Raw genomic sequence first — 6000 nt, 5'->3', positions numbered from 1 at the left:
GACCAGTAATGATTTTTTAGGATATGGTTCTTTGATATTATAAAGAATGATTGGAGTATTAAAGTTTCTATGTTTTCAAATCATTTTCTTTCAGTGTTTGGTGTTTGGTAGTTATACCTTTTAAGAGTAGTATTATATTTGTATGGTTTGGTGTCTGAGGATCAACAAAGGACGGTTTGCAAAGAATAAGGCTTACGGCTCAAGATCAAGAAAGAACTAGGGTTTAAGGGTAAATAATTTGAAGCATATGCATTATAAAACAGGAGTTATGTTTAATAATAGCAACATGTTATGAAACAGTTCGAAAACATTGGTAATATATCTTGAAGAAAAGTTCAGAAATACTTGCCTTACAAGGCTTTACAACTATTACTGATCAACTCTGAGCCGACTCTGCTGCTCAGGCTCTAACGTCCAACCACTAGATCTCATTGGATTCAACTTCGACACTCAGGTCTTTCTGTTGAAACTCTACTGGGATCGTCGACTGATTGCTAGGTTATCTTTAGTCCATCATCCATTTTCAGTGTTCCCGACTATAACCTACAGGGTCGAAATACCCTACGTTAGACGTCTAGGTATGCTTGACATATCCTTAATACTAATTTTTACTCAACGATATTCAAACCTGACTCGTAATTATATGGATTATTATAATATAACAACACACCCAACAGTCAGGGTTCACATTCTCGAGAAATCGGTTTGGTGTTCGCTTTCCGAAAATACGTATACTTGTAATTTTACAAAATCAGGGTTATGGATTTTAGCAAGTCATTTCATCACATCGTGCAATCAAGTTCCATATAGATCATAAATATATATCTATATAACCATTCGACATCCCGATAATCATCAGATACATTTCCGTATTTACGGAGTTCAATTTCCCGGAAATCGGACAGCGTTCCCTTTGTTTATCGGACTACCCGTCGACACATCGTCGACGTCAATTCATCACAACCATCCATAATCACCATAACCAACATCCCTAATTTCCCAGTCACCAATTCAATACTATTATTAATTATTATTCATATTTTACATTTATTTATTTTATAAAAATTAGGACTCAGAATAAATTCATCACCGTTCACCGTCAACTCACCGATGTTCATCGCTGACGGCGGCAGAATAAGTCGGTGCCCGAATAATTCAGGTGTCCAGGCCGATTCCACCGATTATCCAATACTTTTGCATCGAATATTTATTTAATTTCACGAAACCCATCAATAATTTTTGCAGAAAACCAAACAAATTATATAATTAAATAATTTCCACACAGGCGCGTGCAAACGCACGCACAACACACCCAGTAACCGGAACCACTGCAATAGCCGGCAACCAGCCAGAAAACACAGAACACAATCCTCACACACCAACGAATTAAACACAGGCCACACACAGTATATACAACGTATATATATATGTAACACACACCCGCGAATGAACACGCACAGGGGAAGGAAGAAAAGGACGACCAGTCACCGGAATAACCAGGGACGGCGGCGTAGCATCAGAAAAAGAAATAATAGCCGGCGATTCATCACCGAGAGGAGAATCGAAAAGGTACAGGAAGAAGGAGGTTATACATTTATGTATGTATCTGCCCTTTAATGAAGAAAAGGGTAGATAAAAGTAAAGAAATTCATGTTTTGTAAAAAAAAAAACAGAATCAGTACTCTTCTGCCTTTGCCGAATACAAAGCCGCGTGTCCTATAAATTGGACACGTGTCTCTTTCTCTGAATTGCAAGCACGATTCCGAACATTTTAATATTTTAACATATCACGTTACGAATAATTATTGATTGATATAAAACCAAAATAAGCTAAGAAAAATCCCCAAACTAATAAAATAAAATTTTCATAATTTTTAAAATATTTTTGAAATGCAACTCGTATTCGCATTTCACAATTAACGAACCAAGTTGTACTTAAAACAAATTCAGAAAATCATGAAAATAGTCTTAAAATATTACAAATATCTCGAAGTTTACAAAAACATAAATTTCGTAATTTTAAAATAATTTCTGAAAGGCAGTTTATACCCGCTTTTAGCAATTAAACGAATCGACACGTCGGTGAAATTAATCCCGAAAATTTCCAAGATAATTTTAAAATTCTCGAAATATTTCAAACTTAAATAAATATGAGTTTCATAATTTTCGAAGAATTCTGGAATTAAATATAGATTTTTTACAATTAAATATAATCAAAAAATCGTTTAAAGATAAATAATTAATAAAATATTGATTTCTCAATTTTACAAAACCCTAAAAATAATTAATGTAATTATAAAACCATAAAAACAATTTTAGAGACGTTCCAAATATTTATGCAAATAAATTTACACTAAATCCACTTTTGAAATTAGAAATAAATCAATAAAACTCAATAATTAATCCCGCGGACAACCAGGTACACCATAAATCACACCTAGATAATAATCAAACAACACATAGCGGTCAAAACCAGTACACATATTTTATTTATTTAATAATTTCCATAACCACATTTTTAAATAATTCAAAAATACACGAGTCGTTATAATTGAGGCCTAACAAGTGGTATCAGAGCCAATCTGTTAAGCTTACAAACAGTTAAGATCCAAACAAACAATCAATCATGTCTGATCAAGCAAAAATACCAGACCCTCAAGAACCTGCAAAGGTTCAACCCATTCAAAACACAAGAAGATATGAAACCATCAGGGTTCCTTTGCTCAGGGTGTCTGAGTACCCTGTATGGAGTGTGAAGATGGTCATGTTTCTGGAAGCTACAGATCCAGAATATTTAGACAGAATTTATGATGGTCCATACAAGCCCACAAAGCTTTCTGTTGCAGTTGGGAATGTGCCACAGAGGATGATTCCCAAAGAAAAGAGAGAATTCACCACTGAAGACATCTCTTCACTAGGCAAGGATGCAAAAGTAAGACACTTGCTTCATAGTGCACTTGACAATGTCATGTCAAACAGGGTGATTGGATGCAAGAATGCAAAAGAAATCTGGGATGCATTGGAAGTGAGATGTCAAGAAACCAATGCCATCAAAAAGAACAGGAAGACAATACTCACACAGGAGTATGAGCACTTTAACTCAAAATCTGATGAGTCACTAACTGATACATATGACAGATTCACAAAGCTGTTGAATGATCTGTCACTAGTAGATAAGGAATATGATCCAGAAGATTCAAATCTGAAATTCCTACTAGCTCCTCCTGAAAAGTGGGATTTGAAAGCTACTACAATAAGAGGCAACTATGAACTTGCTGATATCTATGGGATGCTCAAGACTCATGAACTTGAGATGGAGCAAAAAAAGAATAGGCATGGAGGGAAATCTAAGACAGTTGCTTTAAAAGCAGAAGAAAAGATAATTGTCTCTAGGAAGGCAAAAGGAAAGGCTCTCATCATACAATCTGATTCAGAGTTATTAGATTCTGATGATGATGATTCAGAACCTGAAAATTTATCTGAAGTGGATGTTGATGCAGAGATGATGCAACTGTGTGCTCTTATGGTGAAGGGTATCACAAAGATTGACTACAATGAATTCAGAAAGGGTAAGAAGTTTTCCAGGAAAGGTGGAAGTTCTGATAAGAAAGGGTTCAGAAAGACTGAAGGCAAAGGAGGAAAGTCTGACAGAGGAGATAACTCAAATGTCAAATGCTACAATTGTGGTGAAAGAGGCCACATCTCTCTCGATTGCAAGAAAAGAAAAGGTGATAAAGGCCAGGCACTTATCACAAAGAAGAAAAACTGGGTAGACACTTCAGAATCTGAAGAAGAGGTGAACTATGCCTTAATGGCAAATGCTGATAGCAATTCTGATGCTGCTGAACTAAAGGTACCTCTATCAAGTCTTGCTTTTGATACAGAAGATATTACTGAGTTGAGATTATTTTTGAAAAACATTTATATTAGCTATAGAGATCAGACTTTAGAGAATGAAAGATTAAAATCTGAAAATCTAAAGTACAAAAATAGAAATAGCTATCTTGAAGAAGAGTTAGTCAAGATGAACATTATTCAGACAGAGATAGATAATGCTGTGTATCTTAAGAATGAATTGCTTAAACCGAATGATTATCTAAAAAGTGAATTAGAAAAAGAAAGAGAAATCATCAGGACTTGCACTAACTCAGGAAAAACAACTCAGAATATTCTAAGTAGTGGAAACTGGAAAGAGGGGTTAGGTTATAAAGATGGTAAAAGTGAGAAAGGGACTTTGCCAATTAGGCCGATTGCTATCAAACAGACTAAAAAGCCAAAGGTAAATCCTGTTAAATTTGTTGCAAAAACTGTTGTGTCCGATTCTGAAGAGATGAAAGACTCTAAAACAGATGTCAAAGAAAAGTCAACTTCTGACAAATTAAAACAGGATAAACCAGCTTTGGTAAACATTGGCTTAATGATAAAGAAGCAGCTTAAGTATAAGCTGAAAGAGATTAAAAATGTGAAAAAGGTAAAGGAAACTAGGAAAAATACTAATGGAAAGGAAGGTGTGAATAAAAGTAATAATTACATGCCTGTTCCTAATGCTCCTCGAAAGAAATGCTATAATTGTAGAAACTCTAACCATCTTGCTTCTTTTTACAGGAAAAATATAGATATAAACTCTTTACCTCCTAGATCAGTTATTAAGAGTCATTTTGTTAGGTTTAAACCACAAAATCCTTGTTTTCATTGTGGTAGTTTATGGCATTCTATTTATACTTGTAAGGAATATCATAGTTTGTAATATGATTATTATGAAATAAAACCTTCTTTAAAGAAAGTTAGAGTAATTTCTTCTACTGTAAATTCTGATGCAAAGTCTGATATAAAGTCTGATAAAAGCATGTTAGCATAAACTCTGAAACTAAATACGTTGTAAATGCTAACAAACTTAACAAGGACAAAGGATCCAAGCAAGTATAGGTCTTTAAAACTAATCAATAGTGGTATTTTTAATTGCAGGGCAACATGAAAAACATCCTGGTTCTGGACAGTGGATGTTCAGGACATATGAATGGAAATAAAGCCCTGCTATCAGAATTTATGGAGAAAGCTGGCCCAAGAATTTCTTATGGAGATGGAAACATGGGAAACACTCTAGGATATGGAAATATAAATCTTGGGAATGTCATAATTGAATCAGTAGCTCTTGTCTCAGGACTTAAATACAATCTGCTAAGTGTGAGTCAAATATGTGACAGAGTTTATCATGTGGATTTCTTTGAAGAACACTGTGAAGTTGTAAGTAATTCTACAGGAAAAGTGGTTCTGAAAGGTTACAGACATGGTAACATATATGAAGCCAGACTTTCAACAAATTCTGATGGTTCCGCAATCTGTCTGTTAACCAGAGCATCAATTAAAGAAAGCTGGAATTGCCACAAGAGACTCTCTCATTTAAATTTCAACAACATAAATGAGCTAGTAAAAAAAGATCTTGTGAGAGGACTTCCAAAATCAATATTTGCTCATGATGGTCTTTGTGACTCATGTCAAAAGGCAAAACAAAGAAAATCTTCATTCAAGAGAAAAACTGAATCCTTAATTCTTGAGCCTTATCACTTACTGCATGTTGATCTATTTGGTCCAGTCAATGTCATGTCTATTACAAAGAAGAAATATGATATGGTTATAGTGGATGAGTTCACAAGATACACTTGGGTGTATTTCTTGCACAAGAAGAATGAAACTGCATCTACTCTAACTAATCATGTCAAACAGTTGGATAAGTTAGTCAAAGATTTTATTAAAATAATAAGAAGTGATAATGGCACTTAGTTCAAGAATTCAATCATGGAAGCATTCTGCAAAGAGTAAGGAATAAAGCAGGAATTTTCTGCACCTGGAATTCCACAGTAGAATGGAGTTGTAGAAAGAAAGAACATGACTCTTATTGAAGCTGTACGAACTATGCTTAATGAAGCGAAGCTACCAACCTATTTTTGGGTTGAAGCTGTGCAAACAGCTTGTTTTACACAGAATGCAACACTCATAAAC

The sequence above is a fragment of the Apium graveolens genome, chromosome 2, assembly GCF_009905375.1.
Source record: "Apium graveolens cultivar Ventura chromosome 2, ASM990537v1, whole genome shotgun sequence".
Lineage (NCBI taxonomy): Eukaryota > Viridiplantae > Streptophyta > Magnoliopsida > Apiales > Apiaceae > Apium > Apium graveolens.
Note: the sequence above shows the minus strand (reverse complement) of the source record.